The sequence below is a fragment of the Cyprinodon variegatus genome, unplaced genomic scaffold (genome assembly GCF_000732505.1).
Source record: "Cyprinodon variegatus isolate N-32 unplaced genomic scaffold, C_variegatus-1.0 Scaffold108, whole genome shotgun sequence".
In the NCBI taxonomy this organism is placed as follows: domain Eukaryota; kingdom Metazoa; phylum Chordata; class Actinopteri; order Cyprinodontiformes; family Cyprinodontidae; genus Cyprinodon; species Cyprinodon variegatus.
Window position 1 is genome coordinate 601,923 of NW_015150561.1, and position 26,543 is coordinate 628,465.

The following is a 26,543-nucleotide window of genomic DNA, read 5'->3' on the forward strand; positions in this document are numbered from 1 at the left end:
CAGGTGTACCTAATAAAGTGGCCGGTGGGTGTATAAAAGTGATTACGTACTTCTACATCTGATAGACAAGCGTATAGCCTAAAATGGCAGCTCACTGTGCCTTTGCACATTGCAATCCTATCTCCTGTTATGTGTTACTCTGTCTTACCTGTTGTTGTGCTCCTGTCTCTTCCTCACTTTTCTCTGTTTGTACTACATTACTGCTCCTAAACATACAAACTAGCTTCAGCATCCCTGTTTAATATCCAACACCTGAGCATAAAGGTGGAACATTTTAAAAATTAACATGCAAAAAAGATCTAGCTCTAGGTTACAATTCTTCCTATAAAAGTGAAGAACACTTGTGTGGTGTTCTAAAGCAGCTGATAGCCTCTTATCATAACCCAAACCTATATAGTGCCATGGAAATAAGAGTGACTAAAAATTATTCTTTAAAAATCAGTCATCAGCACTTACTGGATATTTTCTATGATGTGATTTTTACACATTACCTCACATCCTGAAGCACCCTCTAATATTATTCTTTATGACTTATTTAAGACCTCACTTGAGGTTCCCAGGTCTTGCCATCTTTTATTGCTTAATTTACTTATGTATTAATATTCTTCTAATATGACATAATTGCAAATAATATCTAATGAGACCAGTTATATAGCCCAATATCATTTGTGATGTGTAACCATTAAGAACACTGGCATTTCTTTTTAAGCTTTTTCTTTGGCGGTGGCATTGTATTGAATTGTGTTTTTTTTGGTTGGTGTGAATGTTATTTCAGAACAGAGTTACCAGTGCAATTAAGACGACTTAACTAAAAAGATACAATTTCTAAATGTAAACTTAAACAAAATTTCATACTGTAAAACATCCATATCAATGAAAACGTTTTATACAGAAGGGTTTACATCATTCAGAGGTTACTTAATATATACTGCAGCTGATAGTGCCAAACAACCAGAGGAGCTGAGTGTGGGGCAAGCCAGTAACATTGCACTACATTACACTATTAAAATAAAATGCCAATATTAGGGGTGTGCACTTCCCCCGGCCCCTATGCCTATAGTATTAGTTAAGCCTTGCTCTTATCTTTTAAGACGGATGACAACAGTGACATTTTTCCTATCCAGGCAAGTCTTGAGATCAGTGTTTTAATTTATCCCAGCTCCTATTACTCTAATAGACTTGATCTTGCATCTTGCATGACATGTCTTTGCTCTCATGTTTGCAACTGACAGACTAGATTTGTGCTTAAAAAACAGAACATATGACCCCTGTTCAAGCCTACCACACTTACTTTGCATTATAAAGCTACTTTTAATATTGTTTTGATCTTTTAAGATTTTTTTTACCATACATTTTACCATATATTTCTATCATATCAGTACTTACCTTTTAGTTACCTATGCTTGACTGCTTCGTAAGTTTCATGCTGCCATATCATGCCAGTTTAGCCCCCCACGCCTCTCTACGCAGCCATATTAGATCATTTAGCGCCCACGCCTCTCCACGGAGCATTGCCGTGGACAGATTTTTCACACCTCACAGCTGAAAAATGTTAAATTAAGGGGGCATGGTCCACACTGAAAAATATAAGGGACGAGGGACAGCTTAGGCAACTAAATATATACAGTAAATATAAAGATCTAGAGATATACAATAAACAGATTGTGAAAAACTCTAGTAAAAGGAGTTACTATCACCCTTAGATGACATGAAGAGTCTTTAAGGCTTGCTGTGTTTTCTGCTACCATGTGTTCTAAGCTTGCCATCTCACACCCCCCATAAGTTGGCCAGAATATTGAGTACAAGGTGAAAAGCCGCATGGAGTATAAAAGTAGTTATTGTCTGCACGTCTTATTACCACAAGAAATTAATTTGAATCAAGCTAAAGCATTCAGGTTGGCTGAACAGTAGCTAGGAGGAGGCTTAGAGGGGACTGAACCTCCTTTACTGCTCCTCCTCAGCTGTAGAATAACCCACTGCTGCACATTAGGAGAGGCTTCCAGCTTGCCTATTTTTATTTTTAAAATGATTTTCATCTTGTTTGACTTAACTGGTTTACTATGTTCTTTTTTGCATTCCTATGAAATGTTTATAGATTTTTTTTTTTTTTTTATCTTTTTTATCTAACCCTATTGCATGCAGTTATGTAAAGCACCCTGTATTAGCTGTGGGTGATATACTGCAAAACACTGCCATAGTGCCATTGTCTGGCATGGTTCACTGCCATTGAAATTACCATATTATACTTATTTAGCACCTAATCAAGTACAAGAAATCTAAATCAATTTACATTACATTCAGTCATTCAGAAATTTACATACTGATGGTGGATAGGCTACAATATAGCCTCAGCTCCCCAGGGGCAGACAGACAGAAGCAGGGCTGCCCTGCAATTCTTGCTACCAGGCTTTATGTTATGTTAGGGGGTCTTATCTTTTTTTAAAGAGTGAAATAAGGATACATCATATAAAGATTAAGCACCAATGAGTTGTGTTAATTTTCTCACAACTTTAAACCGTAAGCTGCATTGTTTTGAATATATTACATTATGTCCATGCAGTATAAGCAGCGCCTGTAGAAGTGTATCTGCAGAGCAAAGCATTCAAGGGAGGATCATTGAGTATTTGTTGTGGGTGTTTGTGATGGACTTTTTGAATTCTATGCATGACAGAGATAAAAGACACTTTGGGAGTGCAGAGACAAAAGGTGCACAGTGAACAAGGGCCGACTCCAAGTGTCAGAATCGGTCCTGTCCCTCATAACTCACGGCCCACTTTTTCCAACAGTGCGCTACACAAAATGCCAGAACTTCTCTTCTACACCTGAGCACTTAGCTTTAATGCATATTAATTAACTGCCACTGGCACCAAAACAGATGCAGATATTAAAGGCTACAGTGTAACAAGTAAGCTTGGAGCTCATGCTGAAAGCTTCATGTTGTGTAAAGCAGACTTATGATTTAACCCAGACAGTGTTCTTAGGATGCTGATGTGGTGACCTGAATTTTCTTCAGTTTTGAGATGTTTATCAGTTGACTATGGAATAAGTCAAGTGATTAGGTAAAGAAAAATACAAATAGGAAAAATGAGTCCCAAAATTGGAACTATTAGATGAATCTGTAGATGAGCTCAATCACTTCGTAAGAAAGAAACTCTGAAATATAAATGAAACATCACTGGTTTTAACGGATATGTCGGGTTAGATTTAATTCTACATTAAATGACCCTGCACATTTTCTAAAGTACAATGTAAAGAGTGTAGGGTTGTTAGGGTTAAGGTTAGGTTTAGAACTTTTTGGTCATAATTAATTCCACTTACCATGTTTGGAGGAAGAAGAATGATTGAGTACCATCCCAAGAACACCATCCCTACTTTGAGACATAGGGGTGGTAGCATCATGCTTTGGGGGTGTTTTACTGCACATGCGACAGAGCGACTGCACTGTATTAAGTAGAGGATGAACGGCGCCATGTGAGATTATGGGAAGCAACTTGTTTTTTTCTCAGTTAGAGCCTTGAAGATGGGTCGAGAATGGGTCTTCCAACATGACAATGACCCCAAGCACGCAGCCAGGATAACCAAGGAGTGGCCTGTAAGAAGCATTTTAAGGTTCTGGCTTGGCCTAGCCAGTCTCCAGATGTAAACCCAATACAGAATCTTTGGAGGGAGGTCAAATTCTGCGATTGTCAGCAAACGCCCAGAAACCTGACTGATCTGTAGGGAGGACTCGGCCAAAATCCCTCCTGCAGTGTGTCCAAACTTGGTGAAAAAAACAATAATTTGCAGCTGTATCACACAAATAAATAGTTAAAAAATTATATATTGTGATTTCTGGATTTTCTTTTTTTTTGATTATGTATTTTCACAGTGGACATGCACCTACAATGACAATTTAAGACCCATCCATGATTTCTGAGTGGGAAAATTTACAAAATAGCAGGGTGTTCAAATATCTTTTTCCCTTACTGCATATGCACATAGTCATCTTTTTTCAGAGCAGTTCTTTAAATAATAATAAAAAAAAACTATTGATCCTACATTTGCTTCTTTTTTTAATCAAAAGACTGAAAAGTAAGATAAAATAACAGCCCTGAAGTGTGTGACAAATAAAAAAAACTGCATCTTTATGCCAAATATAATCTTTTTGACGGCTACTGAGTGGAGATGAAGTCTAATTTTCATTTGCTCCAAGATTGTCAATAAACACACTGTCATCCACTCAATTCATCATCCATGTGTCAAACTAAAAGCAAGGTGACCTGACGTGTCTTTCAGTGTGCCTCAAATGTTGTCTACAGTTCTACTTTAAAAATTCAATATTTTTTTTTTTTTTTAAGATAATTTGGAGTCCTATAGTTGTAAAAGGAATTCATTGAAATTTGACTTAATGTATTAATTAATTAAGGGCTATGAGACCAGATCTTAAATAAGGATTCAGCCAAGAATAAACTACACTTGCCCAACACAATACAAGGACAGACTTCAAGTCATTTCCAGAACTGCAGTTCTTTTAATAGGAAAATTAGACAAACATTAAGAGACTCTTTGAATTTTTTTTATTTCCCTTTAGCTCTGTTCATGACCAATTCATTAGAGCCACTGTCAGTACACAGCACAGATTGGCAGTTTTTTGTTTTTTTTTTATTCAAGACTGCATTAACACAATTATACTATAAGCAATAAACAAGCATTTCACTCCACTGGCTCTAAACAATACCAAGTCAGAAACACTAATGGAGGCCATCATCTTATATAGAGAATGTAAACACAAAAAATACTGTCCTTGTAATGGCTCGATTCCTCTGCGGTTTAAAGGCTAAACAATCCATAAAAGAAATCTTGATTGTTTAGTTTTCTTCTGGAGTTCACTAAATCAGGGTTATGGAAAGAGATGCAGCCATATGTAGCTCCTTCCTCCTCCACTCCCAACCATTAAAATACACCCACACTAAAACAAATAAATAAATGATAACTGTTGCCGCAGCCATACTTAGATGCAATGAAACAAGGTCAACTTGTTTTGAAATTGATCTCAATTTCAATGAGGGTGCTTTGTTTCGGGCAAAAGAGGTTCTTCAAGAATCTTAACAGTAATAATAGCTAAGCTATTGGTCCTCAAGTAAAACTACTAACAGGGCTGCCAAGGTTCACGATTTGGATGTGACACATAATTTAACCAATTTTCACAAGAAAAAACAAGACAAAAACTAATGTGTTTTTTCCGCACATTCAAATATAAATTTTTACAATAAAATATAAGTTATTTTTTTACATTTAATTATACTCTATATTGGCGCCCTGTCTCTGTCATCAAGGCACCAAAATGTGTAACATCACAACATTAGACGCGTCTCCAGCTAAATAATCTTTTTGTGTTGTTATTTGAAATGAAATATTGTCAAACAGGGGCGAATCGAAAACCCCACCTTTAATAATACCACCATGTAGAATGTAGTGCTTTGACATTTTTTAAGTTATTATATAAACTGAAGAGTGACAAAATATAACTAATTAAATTCTTTACAAAAATATACTACAATTTAAAGGGCTAATATAGAATTCATGCTCTCTTAAGAATAAGGTTTTAAAGGTAGAGTTTATGCAGTCATTTAGTCTTCTATGTACCGGTAATTAAAAATAGAGATCAACTGATCAACCCATATGCTATGTAGAAACATAGATTAATTTCAATGGAATTGAATTATAACTATGTGTGTAGCTTTATTAGCAAAGGCCTCATGAAAATCTGCTCTGTCTTCTGTGATTAGTTGGAAAATATAGACGTATGCTCATTGTGATCAGTATAGGTTGAGCCTGAACTAGTTTTGGTACCTATTTGTTTTCGGATATCCCTCAGTGCACATTGGTCCTTGCATGGCCAGCCCGGTGAACATTTCCTGGACCATCAATGTTGTCAAATTTTTCTTTTCCATTCTAATTTCAGTTTGTTCTGTATTTTCATAAATGTCCAATACTCATGTCTGTAACACTAAATTTAACAAAAATTAACAAAAAGAAACAGGAAATACTATATTGCTATGGTCGGATCTACGTAGACCTCCTCAGTTTTGCATCTACTGATGTAATGGTTGCCTTAAGATGGGTACCACACATGTGCCTGTTTCTCTGTCATCTACATTGCACCTGATACTCAAAAACTGCCAATAATCTCCTCTAAAACATTCTACAACATTATTCCAAGCTTAGAATACCTCCACAAGTTTTGTTTAATCCATTAAACTGAACAATGAAGAGGTGATCCAAGAAACCTAGCAATACGGGGAATGCCCATCTAAACTGAGAGTTTGAAAAAGGACAGCGTTGAAAGGTCTATGGTTACTTTGAAGAGTTGCAGAGATCCAGGGCTTGGTTGGGAGAATCTTGATGATAACTACTAGCTGACCACTGATTAAAGAAGCTATGAGAAGCTATAAGCTATAAGAAGCCAATCTGCATCACCCAAAAGATAGGGAGGAGTCCACTAAACATGTGGAAAAAAAAGGTGTTCTAGTCAAATGGGACAAACGATAATGTACAGCAGGGGTGTCAAAGTCATTCCAGAAAGGGCCGTGTGGCTGCTGGTTTTCTTTCCATCCAAGCAATAGCACACCAGACTCCATTCATCTCATCAAGGCAACACGAGAAGAAAACACACAACTTGATGAGATGAATGGAGTCTGGTGTGCTACTGCTGGGATGGAAAGAAAACCAGCAGCCACACGGCCCTTTCTGGAACGACTTTGACACCTGTGATGTACAGTATGGCACCAAGAATCAAGAACTGTAACTGGCTCTAGCCTTTCAATTCTCCTGGAACCAAAACCAGTAAAGAAGAAACTATCCGATTGTGCAGCAAGATAAAAAAATGTGGCTAAACACTAATTTAAGACATGACCAGTTGTCTAAGTATATCACTAAGTTTTATGATCTTTCCTCCTAAAAGAATCAGATTCGAGAATTGATAGGAACCAGAAACAGAAGGATCTCGAACCAGAATCGTTTGTATTCAAATGGAGCCAAACCCCACTAATGATGGCAAAACATTACAACACGACAACAACAATGCTACACAACTACATTCTTAATACGCCGTCTCTACCATGAAAGTCGGTAGGGCATTGTTACTGTATGTTGTTGGGAGAGCTTCCTTCAGTAGGCACCAAAAAAATCAATAAAACTTGATGGGATGGTTGATGGTGTTTAAAAAAAACAGTAATGGAAGAGCAATGTCTAGAGGTTGTAAAAGTCTTAAAGCCGGAGATAGATAAAGATAATTGCTAAATTTTGATCAAAATACATTCCACTATTAAAATGGGCAAGTGAGAACCCAGACCTACAGAAGATCCAATTAAGAATATGCAACAAAACTTGAAAAGTTATTTTTAATGATGTTTCAAATCCAATCTGAATGTGCCTAAGATATTTGGTTTACAAAAGTATATTAAAAAAAAATCTGGTGTTTAATTGTACCAAACTGGCAGTCAGATATACCCCAAAAGATTTGATCACTATGGAAAAATGGAAAACCCTGGGAATTCTTATCATCATGGTATCTTCAGTCAGATGCTTCTCCAAACTTTTCACATTTTAAAGTACTATCTTGGTAGAACTATTTTGAGCTTTCAACTAACCAAAATGTCAGGCTTTTCAGGGTTGTTTACACAAGTTGCATGATATGACATTTCATTAATATCCGTGTTTATATAAAACTATTCACTTTCCAATTAATATATCTAAAGTTGAGCAGAGGTGAAAGTGCTGTTTACGATTTAACATTTTATCTTGGGGATAAAATGTTAATTGTGTCTTGCTATGAAATCCTGATGTGAATATAGACATAATTACTTCAAGATAAAAATGAAATGAAACATAAGATAAACACATCTTTAAAATGTGTGTAAATAAATTCAACATCAAAACAATTTTTTTATCCTATATTCATAAATGTTGCATTACAGTTCTTGTTTCTTACAACTTAACCTGGAAATAATTTTTCAGACTCTTAATTATCTAGAATGAACTTAATTACCTAGAATTTTGGATTATCTTACAAGAGCTAGTGGAAGATTTCCCTGACCAGAGGCAAAATAGCATTAAATAGTTAATAAACAGGAACACATTAAGCATTTTAAATAAACCAACACAATTTAATCCCTATTATTTACAAAGATAAAAAAAAAATCCATCTCACACCTAGACAACCAAACTGAAGACTCCCAGAGTGCCTAAACCCACACATCAGTGAAGATCTATAGTTAAACCTTAACAGCCAGCACTTGCAACTAAGCCAGGGAATCCTGCAGAGTATCAGACAGAACTCTATTGCCGGAGGACTGAACAAGTGTTCAAAAAACAAGAACTTAAATCTTTTAGCTGGATACAAGCTGTGAGTTAAGTGCTAATGATACTGGGCAGTGACAGACTTAGATTTATATACTTTTATTTAAATTAAGAAGTGACATAGGACATGACTTAAAACATAAATCCTGGGCTTAAAAAAGTGACACCTTTGTATAGGCTCTTAATGTTTGCATGCCATCATAAATGCAAAACTCCAAACTCTCTCTTTTTGATGTTTAACTGAAACAGATTAAAGAGGTCTTATTAGGGAGACAGAATGAGGCCTAGAGAAGTGCAGACACATGGGTTCGTTTAAGGACAAAGCTACTGACATTGAGAAAAGCCACTCTCCACTGAACGGATGACGGGTTAAAGTTAGATTGATTGAAGCTAAACTGGCTGAATGAGAAACATCAGAACAAACATCTGTACATCAATCATATGAAATCATTTTCCAACATAGAACATCAGTTTACAACATGCATCATTGCTTTTGAAATTCAATATCTGCATAATCCAACAGATGCTTCCCTAACAGTGCCTGGAAATGAAGCACTACCCCCATCACATGGCAATATGAGACATCCAACCATATGGCCGTTATGCCTGCTAAGGAATGAGAATAAGGTAAGTCATATTGTAACCTGCATGACCAGTGCAGAAGGGTCAAAAGGACTTAAGCAGCAGTAGAAGCTGAAGCCCTCTGAGCAGATCAGAGCCGCTTGCCTGCCTAAGGCTGAAGCTAAAATTAACCCCCTCCCAAGCATCCCAGCACATCACGTTGGGATTCTATTACTCTCCAGCGTCCTAGCATACACAGTCATGTGAAAACTGACCACAAGCCTTTGCGGCTGGCTGTGCCCTTCCTGTCCCTCCAGCATTTAGTCCGCTTAATGCCATCCGTCTCCACCCACCTGCCCAATCACTCTCTTGCACTTTCAATGTCTCTTTTATCTGCAATATTCCTCACCCCTTCTATGGCTTGACTCTTCCCTCTCCTACCCAACCAACTTGTTCCACTCCAACTGCGGCTCCTGTCATCCTCAGATCAGGAGTCAGCAGGGTCTGAGACTGATAGTTGACACATACGTTGCCAGTTGTGATCAATTGGGAGATGGGGCTGAAAGATGCCTCCTGTTACGAGTAGACAGGTGAAGGAGGGTGGTGTTGGGGGGGAAGGGGGAATACTGCTGCTGCATCAGGTCACATCGCATGTTTGATATCCTAGTACATCTCATCCTTAAGAGTGCTGTCAGCAGCTTGGCATGAGGCTGGGATATATACTCTGGTGATGGTTCACGAGGATGAGTATAAAGTGCTCTGCTTCTGTTTAAAAGCAATCTCTGGCCAAACCAAGTGGCAGGCTGACGTTGCAGGGTCGATCCAGCACGTACATCATCAGCTCTTACTTGGCCATGTATGACAGTGTTAGTCGCTGAGCCTGAAATAGACTGACATACGTCAATGAGGGCAATGGAGTCATTTGCCATTCCTTTTGAACTGCAGGCTTACTCTGACTGAGCAATAAGCAGCGGTAAGCAGAGATATCTCAGGCCAGCTTATGCAAATTGCAATGCTGAAACAGGGCAACATGAACAGAAAAAGATACAAGACAAAAGAAATTATACAATGAGATTCTGTTTGAAGAAGAAAACAACCAAAGCTTTGCAGCAAGGAGCTCTGCAGACATGACCATAAAGCATGCGGCAAACTCCTCTCCTACCTATCTAAGCAGTGCATGACATCTTCACTTCCTCATAGGTGCTTATAAGGGTCACACTGACCTCTAGTGGTGTCAATGAACATGGAGCTGACTGGTGACAGCAGGCCATAAATGAGAGGTAATTTGTTCTCAATGTAATTTCATCAGAAAATAGATTGTTAGTCAGTAGCACTCGTCTAGTAGCTCAGTGGTAATGTGGATAAATGGCTGCTGGGAACAGCTTGCTTCAACTCATGGGCCCTGTGGTCTCCTAGCTTTCCAATTATGTGAACACCTTTTTCTCTCTTCCAATGTCCTAGCTTCCTTCTTATCCTGGTCTTCATCATCTCTGGATCTCTCCCCTAAGATTCTCTAAGAAAGTTTCTATTTGAAAACTATTGATTTTCTTGAGGTGTACTTACAACACTAACAGAGCTGATCGATTCAGTTGAGGAACTTAAGTGTGACCAATAGTTGGTGTTTCATAATGACAGACTGTTGGTACAAAGTGCTCTCCAAAATAGTATCAAAATAACATTTTTAGAACTTGAGGTCAAAAGACATTGTATTTCTTTTTTCCAAATATGATCTTAGTAAAATGTACTCTTTTCCAATCTATGTTCTTTTGAGTATTCACTCACCGACCAAAATCAGGGTTTCATATCCCGCTGTGTCGTCATTATGCTTAAATTCAGTACTTTGATGGACATGTGGGCTCTGACCACAGGGCTCTGTGCAGCACTTTTTAGCACAAAAGCTTGTTATGCTGAAAGTTTTAAAATTTTACTGAAGTCTGACCAATAGAAAGATTTAAAGTGTTTGTAATGGCCACAGAAATTGTGTTTTTAAACACATTTAGCTCCTTATTTGCACTTATAAATGAGAAAATCTCTGTGAAAACATGAAACCCAGGCAGGCAGCTAGGTTAACACATGCACACTGCCAGCACAGAGAGAGCCACTTTTGAAAGCAGGGGTGAAGTGACTGGGTATGGAGGACGCCGAAACAGTTGGTCTGTATTTAAACCGGCATATTGTCAGTGTGTTGGTTTTTTTTGTATGCACAAGTGCTGCGCCAATGTGCAGCCACTTTAGCATGGCTGCAGGTAGATCAGAGCAATGTTTAACTGTTAGCATGCCAAGCAGAGATACAAACATTATCTTCCAACATGGAGAACAAAATAAGAAAAATGAATGTCAGTGATGTAACTGCAATGTCTCCCTACTGAAGGCACACGCCTCTAGCGGAGTTTTTAAAAGGAACAGTTTCCCTTCAAATTCCTGTTGCCAGTAGCCCACAGCCACGAAAGGCGTAGACTTTGCTGTTTGCAGAGGAGCCGTTAGAAGCCAATGACCCATGCAATACTGGCCCTGCTTACCTAAGAGACACAGCCGCTGCTACCCGAGAGTTGCCGTGACCACCAAACTGTCGTAATCAAAGGGAGACATCTCGGGCAACCGTGAGTTATAAAAGGAACTACTGCAAAGTTCACTGTTGTTATTGCATCTGATTAACCCAAATCTGGACTGAAGACGTGGCCTGCAAAGAACCGAACTGAGGCAAATTACTCTTCTATTCCCAAACAGTAATATCCATCCTTCTCCCTTTACATCTGATGCTTAATGAGAGCTCTGCTTCGGTGAACTAGGTAGAATAGATAGTTGTGCATGTTTTTTATTAGAAATAAGCTTTCTTATTCAAGCGCTGATGGTTTGAAGAGTTTTAACTGAACAACCAACGTGGGTCTAAAGACACTGCAACAGTGGACTGACTAGTATCATTAGCTCCCAGCTACCTCATGCCGGAGGTAATGTCAGAGGCAATGTCAGCTTCTCTGTCAGCTTCATTACAGTTAAATGCATTCCTGATTCATAGTTGATTTTTCACGGTAAAACCGATTTGCTTCAGAGTTTATTCACATTTACCTGCTGCTATTTTAAAGGACACTCTCACCTCATTAAGCCTTAAACCTGTTTTCCCCTTTTATTTATTTATTTATTTACTTGTGCTTATTTTCAAGTAGTGTATGTGTAGTTATTAGATATAATAATACTATGTGCTTATAAGCTAATGAAGGTACCATTGTATTTAACCTGTGGTCTTTTATGTTTATTTTATGCAGTGGCAACGGTTTATCACTCAGGCTGGATTCACTTTTCTTTCATCGTAATTAACAGAGAGATTTATTTGGTTGGTGATTAATAACTGCTGATAGCCATAGTCTAAATTACTAAATTGGTGAAGGTAACTGGATTTAAACAGCCAGTCATGGATTCCAGCCTTTCGTGTAAGAGACTAAGAATCTGCTCAGTAAGCAAATTACAGTCATAATCAATCAACTAATAATAATTTATTAGTTTAACCCTTGATTTAAAAGACCTATTAATTAACTATAATTTCCAGTTGTAGTTACTTAATATATTCAAAATCTTCTGGTAAACTTGCACAACAGGATTTAATTAGTCCAAGTCAAAGAAGAAAGAGTCTGTAGCAATAATCCATTACAGCCCCAACTGCTGGAATAACATAATACTTAACCCTATGGGTTAAGAATGGGATGTCACTTAGGTTCATAAGCAAGTCAATGGATGTGAGACGATCAGTAGCAGTACTAATCAGAAGGAGGGAGAGGGAACTGGTCTCTCATGAAATACAAATCAGAATGTAATGTAATTAATGCAACTCTGTAACTCATGTAATGAATGTAACTCTGCAATTTAGTGTTAATGAGTCCTTCCATATTAACCTTTCATTGTCTGTCATCAACAATCCCTGTTGTGGACAAAGTTAAATTTAAAATACACAATCAAATCTATAAAAACTATATGAGGTCTAGAGTGTATTTATATTTTTAGAAAAGTTAGTAATCCAAACAATAAATAATGTTTTCTTGTTCTATATCTTTCACATGACAACATATTCATATAGCAGTTTACCTTGAAAGAGCCTTAGAAAAGAATAAAACTCAGTGAATAGAGCATCCATTATCTATATCTGCTAAGAACCTGGCCCATGGCCAGGTAGGCTGGAGCAGGGTATGTAGACAGTCTCCAGGGTGTTAAGGGGTTTGTTGGATGGAAAATAAGTTTGTCATGGAACTGCTCTGACTAAATAGTGTTGCTGCAATCAGCTGCAAATACGGGGTGTTTACACATCGCCTCCACATCCAGTGGAACCAAGAGGTAAGAGCAATCCAGTACAATGCTGTTGTAGTATTTCTTATGTGTGCATTAGATGTACTTGGCTAAACTACCATTAAAAAAATAAAACCATACAAAGTAAAACCTTTAGTAAAAGGATGTGGCCTCAGTCAAAATAACTCATTTTATGTACAATATTTTTCTTGGTCTATGCACTTTTATTCTTCTTTTTCATGAAAAAGCTTTTTCCTACAGTGTTTAGCTGACCTAACAAGAGGCAGGTTCATCACAGAGTTTGATGGCCGTTATTTAACAGTCAAAGGTCTGAATTGTTTTGGTTTCTAGTCATTCAACAATGATACACATTTAATTTTGACATTCGTGTGACATTTAGTCAGTGGGGCAGTATTTCATTTCTTGTTTTTCCATTACAATACCGACTTTTTTTAATTTTAGATTTCCTGTTTATATTCAGTTTTTCTTTTTCCTGTAAGTCTTGAAAAGCATTTTTTTGTATGTGTTTTTAGTGGTGTGTGAACCTGTTTACTCTCATTTGCCTTTTTGCTCTGACACATATACATTTTCCTGCTCAGGGTTATCTAAGAATAGATTTCTAACTACTGATGGTCTACAGCCCAAAAAAAATAAAGGACATTTTAACTTGCTTCCAAGGGACACAAGTTACTTAAACCCCATTTCAAGCAACAACCTCATAAAGCTTGGAAGAATCTAACATAAAACACATACTGTATTCTAGTTTATTTCTCACATAAATCTTTTTATTTTTCTTCTTATTTTGTAAGCAGTCCAGACACGTAAATAAATAAAATCAAAAGCAATAGATCAGAAGGTAAGTCCAAAATTCTGACTGAATGGACTTACTTTTATTTATTTATACATTCCCAGCATTTTAGTATATATACAGTATATATATATTGCTTATTGTTAGTCGCAGAGGCCTGCGCTGGCTTTTAAATAAGCATCTAAAATAAGTATATTCACTGTAACCTTATTTCCCCGATGTGCCAGTGACAGACAGAATGCAAAGAAGAGAAAGACGGAAAAAATGGAGAGAAATCCCATCAGGCGCCATTAAGATCTCTGCAAAAACAACTCAAATAGCCCTCACCAGGGACTGTAAAGCTTCCAAATGCTTTCCAGAGCCTCACAAGAGACCAGACCTTAAGAGTCTGGTAGTCTTATTTTTAAGACTATTTTAATTCTTAAACCCCTTAAATTTGTAACTAATGCTAAAGTTTTGCAGAAGTTTAAACTTGAATGCAAAGTAAAACGTTTCAAATGACCAACTTATTCTAGATCCAACTCCATGGATTTATAATCAACTTAAATTTGCACGTTTTAGTGAAACACAGTTTTATATGCATCACAGGTTCTTCAGCAGCACTCAGCTCAGGAGCAAATCTGCAGGTCAAATGAAATGACGAACTTATTCAAAATCCCCTTCAGTTCATTTTTTCTCATTTCGTGTCATGTAGTTATTATCATATACTCAGAGATAATATAAGCTCAGCTCATATGCCTTCATTGCACTGGATAATCCTCCCTGCATTTTTAACTTGTATAGTTTGACTTTTAAGACATCAATCTCCCCTCGAAGGGTATTAGTGCCACAAACACTCTTTCCTGTTAGAGAAGCTTTGGAGCGTGTTTTAGAGGCTGGGCCCTTCTCTTACAGGAGAGGAGAAAAATAAGCAGTTGGTCGATAAGATTAATATCAGCTGAACTGAGGATGGAAGATTAATAGCTGCTCATTAGTGTTTAGTCCAGCGTATTAGGCCTGCAGCAGGATAGGGAATCATACGTCACATGTGGTATATCAGCAGATTAGATTTGCAAACAGGCTTAATAGAGTATGTGAAGAGATCTCAAAATAAACACAAGCCAAGTGACTAAAGACGAAGTCTAAAATCTGGTTAACGTTGTTGATGTTCTAAAACAATTTAATCTTGTTAAAAGTTACACTTTGATCTAAATCATCCATTATATATCTAGCTGGATGCTCACGGTTGTTGTCCTTCTGGAAAATTAACACTTCCCCATTCTCAGGTTGTCTGCAGATTTTCTGCAAGGATCTCTGAACAGCTTCCTACTCTGTGCTGAAAAGAATTTCCTCACAGCCCTTATGCTGCCACCACTAAGCTTCATTATTTGGGTTATGGGTTTGATTTAATGTACATTGTTTTTTTTGTTTTGTTTTTACAGAGAAAGCCAAAGGATTCACCTACTTCCACATTTTAATTTCCTACAGAGGGATCGAGTGTAAGGTAAATAACAGCTGCATTATTTAGGCTTTTAATTCACCATAATTGTCTGCTCCTCTTTGTGTTGATCTATTGCTTAAAATTCTAATAAAATATATTTAATCTTAACGTTATTTCAATAAAAAATGTGGGGAAAGAAAACTTTTACAGATGACTATATCCAAATAGAAAAAAAAAACAAGATTTGTTGATTCAGATGCAACAACTCTGGCCTTTCTGTCAAATATGTCAGACTTCCCCACCTCCTGCTATAGATTTTTTTCAGAGGCCACACTCCTGTTACCCCTTCTGACCCCACTAAAATCAGGGTGTTGTGTTGTTGTCTGCGTACGCAGCCAGACAGTCACACTGTGAGGAGCAGTGAACCAAATACTTGATGTTTTACAGACAGAAACATAACAGGGCCTGTGGAAAACATTGTCCTTTAATCTCACCTTCAACCTGTCCATTCTTCAACCTGCCTCCCCCTCACCCCTCCTCTCACCCAGCTTGCTCTAAGAGGCCATGTCTGAAACATTTGAGTTGGAAATCAATCTTCCTTCTCTTTTAAAATCAAAGCTAGAGGATGTCTGAAAAAAAAAAAAAAACACTAACAAATTCTGCTCAGTGAAAATCTAATTAAATATTGTGACTGACAGTATTTGCAATATGCAGTTTACAATCAACTGAACGTTCATTAGAAAAAGGGGAAATAGATTCAGTTTTGCAGGAGGGTTAGTTAAAATTCTGGTTGCTTGGAAAATTCTTGGGCGTTTTTGCAACCCTGGCTTTTTGATAGAGCATCTGAAGTGAGACATTCATGCAAATATATTCGGAAAGCAAGAAGAAGGGGGAAAGGTCCTTTGCTTAACCAACTATTGAGGCACATGCAGTGAAAGTGGCTCCATCTAGTGTTAAACAGGAAAGATTTCATTTATGGTGCAACTAAGATGCTTTAGTATCAAAATAACTAAAGTGGGATGTCTTGCTTTCTGCTTTAATTTTGATACCAGATTTGCTAAGTGTGTTTGAGCTAGTAAATTGTGCAGAATGTTTTTATTTAAAGATTGAAATTTGTATTGAGTGGCCGAAGCTCCGCATTAGGAGCTTCTGCAATGATAACATGCCAAAAGCTTTTTTTCACTAGTGGGTGTATCAGCTGTGTATCATTTCATAACAAAGCCTGCTAAAACATGATTGATTCCATCTCAAAAGAAACTGATCCTGTTCTATTAAATATAATAAAATTCTGTTGAATCCAAAGGCAGTTTAACTTAAATACAAACCATCCCGTTACTTTACAGTATGCATAAATTCAAACTACTCTTTGCTATCAAATCCTTTACTTTACCTGCTATACAGTATATGGTGAATGGTAAATCTTTTATTAACAAGGTTAAGCCTAGTCTGTACCAATTATGACTTGATTTCTACAGTATTATATGTAAATAATGTGATCACTCGTTGCCTATTGAGTGAAACTCTAAATTAAAGACATGTTCAAAATGTCACTTATCCAGTATTTTCTGGCTTTAAATGACACTGAAATGTCAGCGTTCAGGCATCCAGGTTTAGATCAATATTTAATCAGCATTATCAATTATTTGCAGAGCAGAACTTTTTTGTTAACACATATGTGTATTAAAAACACATACATTTTGTTTACCTGTATGTGCTTCTAAAAGGTTTTATTAAAGGGCCACTTGAAAACAGAAGGCAGAAATGTTCTTTTTTAAACAAGGTAAAAAAAAAAGAAAAAGGCAGATTTCAAGAGCAGAATAAATTTATTCAACAGGAAAGCAGAACCTAGACCATTAATTTTATCCTTGTTGGACTCTAAAGAGGAAAAATGGTGAGCAGAATATAAAAAAGCAAAGTCAATAAGCATGACCAAAAAGCTTCCCCCGAGGTAAAGAATTGAACTTCTCGCACACGGATTTATTGAGGCAACTTCGGACTATTAATTTCCCTTTCTCCCTTTAGAAAAGCTGTGTTCAGAGTAACTAGTCTCTGTGGACCACCTCCTTTATTACTCTGAGCTAATGGAGTGGCCTGATGTCACCACCACAGGGATAAGAGATCTACAGGGTTTTGTCAGGAATAAGGTCAAAACTTGGCTATAAAGATATTTTACTGTAATGTAGATGAAAGTCTTCAGAGTTTAGTGCCGGTACTTTTCCAATGAGCATTAAATATGTTCATTTCAAAATAGACATTGCATTCAAGACGCAGTTCAGAGAGATCAACGGCAACAAAGCAGAGTACCTTCAGTGTAGAAGAAAATAACTTTAAGAAACAATTAATTGACCACCATTAGGTGCAGCATGTATGCATCACAGATATAGAGACTAATTTTATATCCGTTTTAAAGCAGGGATGTAATTGGCAGATAATACATGAAGAGTAATGAATTATTCAAATTGATATACTAGGGCTCATGAAATAAATAAAAAACATTTATTTAAAGCTCGTTATTCATTTTCAGCTGTCAGGAATAATAATTTACTTGCCTTTTCCGTCTCGTGTATTTTGACTATTAGTTAAATAAGCTCAAGTGGGTAAATTAAATATCTGCAAAATTGGGCTCTTTCTTTCTCAATTACTCGATAAATCATCAAAAATAATGAATTGAATATAGGATCGCATTAGCTGCAGCCCTAAAGTACATGCATCTAAGCCCAGAGCTAAACCCAGAATTGTTGCCAGAGGTGACTGCCTCACATACATTCCACTGCCCTCTCTAAACAGCTCTACCTAAATATGCTGAGTCTGACTTTAAACTCTTTAAACACAGAGTTTTGGAGTAGAGAGAGGCCAAACGGATAAGATAATTACTGCTTACTTCAAGCACAGTGCTTGGTAATAATCAGTATGACCAAGAGCTAAAAATGAGCAGCTTGATTTCAGTCTATCAGCCTTAAGCTCATTGAGCGCATTAATGATGGACTGCCCAAAATCAGAGCACTTCCATTGCCATCTTAGAACACCTCTATCAGTTGCATTTCAACTTACTCTACATCCTATGTTAAGTGAATTTTAGATAACCCACACTTCCTAATTACATAAACTCAATTCATCTTGCTGTGAAATGCTGTCTGGGACAGTAGCAGGTTGTAAAATTGGTGTCTTTGGTTTTTCTTTGTAAAAGCATCAGGAAAACAGGCTTTTTCCAGTTTAGAAGTGGTGGAAAGCTTTTTTTTTAAACTCCAGATTGGGTTCAAACCATGATAACTATTGGATTCTATTTCACACCAATAAACAACATATGATGATCAAAGGTTGTTAGCCTTTGCCTGAAAGTCGTAGGGCAATGGCTGTTCCAACCGTTACATTTCCGAGTTCTCCTGTATGGTGCCCCACTTTACAAGAGTGAATAAAGTGAATGTTATTGGTTGTTTATCAAGGAGGCGAGATTGTTGTGGCGTAAGGTTTGCAAGCAAGTTTGGTTGTGGCCGGTGTCTCTGAAGCATCTTGTTAACCAATTAGCAACTTAGTGCTAGTAGGTTCCCAATGGGAAATTACATTGGGACCAAGTAGCACTAAATTGATGACTTAGAAACTAAACTGTCAAGGAACGCTATGGACAGCAGAAACATGCAAGAGGAGGAGAGTTTTGTGTCAGAGGTCATGGAAGAGTCTCCTTCTTCATAATTTTTTTATTTAGAGGAGGAAAGCGGGGACAAAGTTCTTGTGGATGAGGACGCCAGGGAGGCAGAAGCTTGGTTTGGTGTAGAAGGCTTACAGGCGTACATGTTTGAGCCCTTGCCTCGCAACGCTGCCAGTTCTATTAGCTCTACAGTACGTCTGCCGAGGACATAAACGTCCATCGCCGTGAACACTGGGACATGACTCAATGGTAAAGGAAATTATTATTATTTCTTATTTCAACCGTTGCGTATATAAGCTGCGACATACAAACAGGATGCTATGACTGAAAACATTTGATTGACAGATGACCGTTGATATATGATTGGCCGAATTTAGGTGTACAAGCTGACGTATTGGCCCGCATAAAATAACAAAAAAAAATCCACAGATTTTAGGTCACTTTTTTAAATAGAAATTTTCTAAATGTTGGGACAATATAAATAAAGAGTACAGAATGATCAGACATTTAAATATGACTTCCCTACGAGTTTAAAGTCCATGTCTGGAAAAAGAATTCCAAAAGTCTGGATTCTGATCCAATTATAAATCAGCCATGATTTATTTTTAGGACACACCCAACATAAAAATGTTAGCTGTTTTAATGGTGTTTTCACACTGAAAGTGAAACCTGAGGGGAAAAAAGCCAGTTTCGTATGCTTTTGCTTGCCTGCCACTTCACCAGAATTTGCTTGAGAAGCAAATTTTGTACATATTTAATGCGCATGGCAAGTGAATCTGCATGGTTTGTGAAAGGCTCCTCCACTTCAATGAAACTTAACAAAGCAAACACGCAGAGCAGATTTTAAAGAGCTATTCATGGTACTTAATTTTCTTTAGAAAGCTGAACCTTGCCGTAGGCATCTCTTTGTCTAGCAGATCGACTGGAGATGTTCCCAGTTTAAGGAAGTCCAAGAGCTATTGCTAGGCCATGGCCAACCCTTTTTCTGTCAAGCTTAATGTAACATGGGACAGTGTTCTGGAGCTCAGACAAGAGCAGTGGGAAATCAAAACAAGAAACCTGACAGAGAGAGCTCCAAAACTGGGAAAGGACAGGGCCCCCCTCTGGAGCAGAGAGGCGGTTGCTCACCAGGGCTAGCTCTGGAGATCAAAGGAGGACAATATTTCCATCTTTCATAAATATGTTCTGTTGTTGCTGTTAAACAGCAGTCTTTGTTTGCACTGATCATCTATAAAGTACTTTCAGTAGATAAAAAGTTGTTAAATTTTGGGGTCTAAATTTAATATAGGCCCTCATCCCGGAAATTTCTAGGATCCTCTATTTTTTTTTAATCACTATTTATATTTCATTTATTAAGAACTTTAACATAAAATGGTATGTGTTTTTCACAAAAACTGTATCTTGTTAAAATTTGTTTATTTTATACTTTTACATATTACATATATTGTTCAGAAAAATAAAAGTGTAAACAAATGAAGGAACAGATCAATTAATTGCTATTAAGCTACTTATCTATTTTTAATACTGCACCTTAAACAACCCAGGGCTGATGGTTGAGAATCAGTACAAAAATATGGCATCAGCAGCTGTGTAAAATTTCCACATCTTTATTTAGCAACACTTGAGTTTTCTGCCTGTAGAACTGTAGCTACCGATTGCTCTGATGTGATTTAAAGGACAACAATGTGTTTATATACATTAAGATCAAATGGTTTGATTTTGATTGAGCTAAAGGATATTTTTTGTACCTTGATGCAAATCCAGCCAGAAACTCTCAGAGAGGATTTATACAGTCTACCATTCCAACCAGCTCTCTTAGCTCAGGTTAAAGGTCATCTAATCTCTGTTCCTCATGCTGACTGCGGTTTTTCTTATTGAAGTAAACATCTGCCTTTAATAAAGCTGTGTTAACAGATAATTAGCTGTAACTCACATTTTTTTCGTGGTCTGAGTCTCTATTAAGGTTTAATCGTTATGTTTGGTCTGGATTAATCCATTTCTTTCTGAGGCACCAGGCTCCAACTGGCAGCTGCTCTAAAAAACAGTGTTCCTCTGCTGCACTGTTATTTTGTTGTTGTTTTTATTTCCTGTGTAATGGGTGATTTTTTTATCTGTTGTTTTTCTTCTCATTCATTCTCAGGTTATTTTGAATCAGGTAGTGATTGTATGAAATGCAATTAAACAAATCTATGTAGTTCTTAATCAAAAATATTAAAATTTGATATAATTTAGGGTCTTCATGTGTTTTATAACAGACATATATACGAATAATCTTTAGTGAGCTCTGGGGCTATTCAGAAAACATGCAATGTTTAAGTTAATATTGGTATTATATAAAGACAGTCTTTTTTTTTAACTCACTTTTCATATATGGAAAGGGGAGCACAGAAGTTGACGGTGTTTTGAGTCATGAGTTTTTGTAAAAAATAATTGAATGCTAAATCGTAATTGTTTCATTTCTAACATGCATAAATATCTTAGTCAATTTGATACAATTTTCCTGAGAGACTCTATATTAGTGCAAATTGTGCAGGGCTGATATTTAGTCAATGCGGCACCTTACTGCTGGGATCTATGTGCGTTATTACTCTGAAATGATCAAACTTTACATTATATCTAAACTTGTCAGCACATCAGTTGCTGGTGATTCAGGTGGCGGGGTACAAAACCAAACATGTTTCTTATTTTCAACATGGTCATTAAACGTTGTTTCGTCAGAATTAGATTTATTTCCTCATTGCTATTCATCTTTCACACAGCCAGTGGAAACAAAGGGCAGGTGAGCAGGAGTTTAGGATTTTTTTTTTCTTTTGAGTTTTTAAGGCAATAGTGGCTCTTTTTTGTTGTTGTTTTTTTAAGGTAGGCTGACATGAAAGGGTGTGACAGAAGGGGAGGGACATGAGGCAAAGGACCACAGGTGAGATTCGAACCCAGGTCGCCCGCGTCAAGGACTAAGGCTTCCATATATGGGGCATGCATGCTAACCACTGCGTCACCAAAACATGACAAGGAGTTAAGGATTTTACCATGCATTTTGTCATAGGCAATGCTGTCTTCCTCAGGGAAAAATCAATACAGATTTTTTCCACCAGGCAGAGGTAAAGTTGATCAAAACTGTTAGATTTTTAGAGCTGCATTAACATGATGTTCTAGAGGATAAAATACTTAAATATAAATAAAATCCAATCCACTGTACATCTATTGATGAATTATGGGTATATATAATTTAAAAGCTTATTATGGTGTGCTGCTTTTTCTGGCTTTCTTTTTATTCTTCCATTTATTACAGCTGTTAACCACTCTGGGGTTCCTGATTAACAGCTCTTATCAGCTCAAATTCCCCGGCAGGTGTTTGATATAATCAACAATTTATTAATTAATTCTGCAGCCCCTTTTATGAACAGGTTAATTATGGTGTTTATTATATTGAGTTTGAGTATTTGTTTGGGTTGAATTGAAATATTTGTTTTCTGTATTTATTGGTAAAAGTATTTCTTAATTAGCTATTCATTTAAACCAAATTTTTCTTTTCTTCTTGATATTGTGAAGCTTAACATCCTTTTAAAAATGGTTTCTTCCCGTTTAGTTCCTCCTCTACATAAGAAACATGTCTGCCATTGTTCTTGGTTGGTGTGGTTTGGTTGATGTCCTGCACCAGAAAAAAAAAAAAAAAAGTTTTGTTAGCTGAAAACTCTTCTGAGCATGTACTTCTTTCAACCAGTTTGGGTCCCTTCCTCCAAGACTGCTTGGCCTCCTGACAAGAGTGTAACAATGGTGTGCTGCTTTTTCTGGTTTTCCTTTTTGTTTCATTTATTACAGCTGTTAACCACTCTGGGGTTCCTGAGAAACAGCTCTTATCATCTCGAATTCCCCGGCAGGTGTTTGATATTATCAGCAATTTATTAATTAATTTCTGCAGCCCCTTTTATGAACAGGTTAATTATATAGGATTATTCATGTGATCAATCCATTCGTCAGACTCTGTTACTCTTTATAACCTTATTTCTCACACTACTTCTGTAGCTTGCAAACTCCGCTAACCAACACACCTATCTTTGCTTCAGTTAAAATCCACTTTATTGCTCTCTTTTCCCAGCAGTTTATATCAAACAATTATACAACATTTAAATGAACCGACATAATTAGCTTGGCTCATTTTAATGCATGATGACATTAATGCAGCGCTTTGCATGTACCATTTATGGTTGAAAGTGGGGGTGTAGTGCAGTGGTTTTCAAACCTGGTCCTCCAAATCCACTGCCTTAAATATGTTAGTAGATGTCTCTGTGCTCCAGCACACCTGCATCAAATGGTTGCAGTCCCTCTTCAGCAACCGCTATAGGAGCCGCTAATTTAAATCAGGTGTGTGGATGTAGGGAAATACCTAAAACATGCAGAACAGAGAGTATTGAGGACCAGCTTTGATAAACACTGGGGTAGAGGGTCAAATATGAAGAGGAGCCTTGTATGTAAACTTAAATTTGAGAACAATTTTAGAATAAATCCTGTGAAAGGTTTTATTCATGAGACACCAGGTAAGAGCAAATGGGGTGTTGGTTTAGTTGATCTGTCCACCTGTTTTAATCCATATCTTAAAGTTTTCATACAGTAATCAGTGGTCAAATGCCCCTGTGGAATATATGAATAAGTTACAACTTATACAGAATAGAGCTGCTCGTGTAGCACTCAGGTGCAGCTACAGGAGAAATAAAACATTAATGCACAAAGATCTTAATTGGTTGTTGAAGATAGATTGTTGGATTTACTGTTAATATTCATAAGAAATATTTCTGATTCAAAATTTCCTTCTGTTTTGTTCAGGCATCTTTCCTTCAGAGTAGAAAATCACCAGTACAGTACTAGACATGCAACTAAAGGTAATTTCACTTTACCCATAGTGAGAACAAATGCAATAAAAAAAAAGTGTTCTGTCAAAACATATCCTGCTTGCTAATAATGTAAATAAATTTAAATTATATCTAAAAAAGCATATATCAAAATGATATAACTGAATGTTATATTCATTTTTTTTTTGTGTGCGAATATGTATGTATATGTGTAGGTATGTTTACAGGTGTAAGTGTAGAATGTGTTTTTATATTTGTGTATATTTTTATGCCCGCATGAGGGCACATATGTATGTTGAAATATGTATTTATTGTATATGTATTTGTAAATGTATTTTCTTTTCTTTTCCTTTCATTTATTTGTTTTATTCTTTGTTTTGCTTTTAATGTAAATATTTTTCAGGACCAAAGGAAGAATAGCTGCAGTATAGCTGTAGCTAATGGGGATCCTTCCAATACAACTCAAACTCAATGCACACACAGTTCAGCATCACTGTATCAGCTTAGAGGAATAAGGTAGAGAAGGCCATAGGTTCAAACACTTTGAGGGCAGACAACCGTTTTTTTTATACCTATGTTTGATCATTAATAAGTTTACCCACTGTGGTTTCGGTGTTACAAATTTCTGCAATAAAAAGAAATGTGGGTAACTAGCCATGCTATTAGGTTTTAACATATGTGAAAACCTAATCTTCAACTAATTTAAAAGCTTTAGTAAAATTAGTACAATGAGACTTTGACCTTTAAGATACACATTTTGCTATTTTTTCTTCTTAGGTTACAAAAGCACCACACAAATCAACCTCTAATCTTTGTGCATGCATGGACATTACACAGCATGTCATAAACTTGCCTTTTTCCTTTGAAAACAGAGAAGGGACATTAAAGGCACTTTAAAGAACATATTCTAAAGAGCAAGAACAGTTTCCACTTCCTTTTATCTCTGTGAGTTTGCTTGCTTTACATATCAAAACTGCCTGCATAACTTTGGATTAAACAGGAAGCTTTACTTAGAACTGTACTGGCTGAATGGAAACATGTGTGAATGAGTTAGGAGCATTTTCCTGAAGTCACCCACCTCACATTTCGGTGGACAGGATATGAGCCCACAACACAGCAACAACTTACCATTAAACAATCTGTGATTTGTACCCTGGAGACCATTTCCTGTTGCAACGCCTACAATCAAATCGGAAACACTGACTATCCCCTGAAAAGATGTTTGTCAAATACTTTTTACTTGTTCCCTTCATTTCCTTCAAAAATCTTATCTACATGAGGCATTGTTTTTTGCTACATTGCTGAGTTTTCTTCTTATTATTATTTTTTTTCTTACAAACAATAACCTGGCGTTTAACATGGCAAAGTCAAACTAACAACAATGCAGAGTGGAATATGAATCAAAGTCTTACCGGCACAATGTGGTCTGCAGTCAACGGGATGGAGCCCTGCGGCTTGCCTGTCAAACAGAGGAAGAAAAACAGGGACTGAGAACAACTGCTGAGCTTAAATCAACTATTACTAGAAGTGAACAAGTGGACCGAAAGCTGATGGCTGCCATTGCTTAGATGCTGGCGGCCGAATGCCAGATATTTAGTGAAGTGAAAACAATGTATAAGCCTGTGAAACATGAAAGCAGCATCATGATAAATACCACAATACATGATAACAGCAGTCTTAACAGTAACACTGTTGTCAGTGTGAGATGAATTCTAGATGCTTTCAAATTTTGTTTCGATTGCAAATGTAGAGGAAAAGTGCATTATTATAATACAATTGAATTTTATTGATCTCACGCTGGAGAAATTTACCTTTGCATTTAACCTATTCCCTTGGGAAGCAGTGGGCGGCCATTGTGTAGCGCCCAGAGAGCAGTATGGGGGTAAGGGTGCCAGAGTGCAGGCTGTGGGGATCGAAGCAGGACCTTCCAACAATCTCAGAGCACAAGCGGACTGTTTTAACCACTAGGCCAAAATTGCGCTATAGTTACAGGTAGAACATTTAGGTTCTTCCACTTAGTTGATCTTAGTCAAAATAATCACACTGGGATGCTTTCATTTAAAACTCCATTTCAAAAATGGTCCCAGTTCCTAAATATTTGCTCAGCTTAGTCATTTAATTTAATGCAGATTTTTATTTTGATGTCATTGTTTTACCAAATTTGAAGAGTTCAATGTGAGAAACTCCATGCAAACAGCTACAGTTTATCTCCTACCAACAGCAATACTACTGTATGGATGCTGCTGTTTTGTATTTTAGCATTCATCATGACGCAGCTTTCATGTTTTACAGTCTGGTACATTGTCTTCATTTCTCAAAACATCTGTCATTCAGCAGCCAGCTCTGTAGCAGGGGCAAATATTTTTTTCCAAAGTGCTGTAGTTTGCTCAAAAAACAACATAGCATCCTGATGGTAAAGCAAAGCATATTGCATAAGCAAAGCATTTATTAACACTAAATCTATTCGTTTTTGACTCAGTGATGAAAGCAGACCAAATCCTGTCATTAAAGTAAAACTAACATCCCACACATTATCCTATACCAAAACTACTGGTCTTTGAATTTGTATAGCATTTCAATGACCTGCAGCTTGTAACCACAATAATTTAATTTCTTGTCAGACCAAAATACCATCAGAAAGAAGAA

The 26,543-nt window shown here is 36.9% G+C and overlaps 1 protein-coding gene across 2 annotated transcripts in view; it reads right to left on the reverse strand.

Moving 5' to 3' along the window:
* LOC107084745 (tetraspanin-9-like) overlaps nt 1-26,543 on the reverse strand; it is a 276,339-nt gene that overhangs the window by 224,241 nt on the left and 25,555 nt on the right. For both annotated transcript variants that reach the window (XM_015374741.1, XM_015374740.1), the window contains exon 2: nt 25,310-25,356. The gene's annotated coding sequence lies outside the window, so the exon portion shown is untranslated. The remainder of the gene's footprint in view (nt 1-25,309; nt 25,357-26,543) is intronic.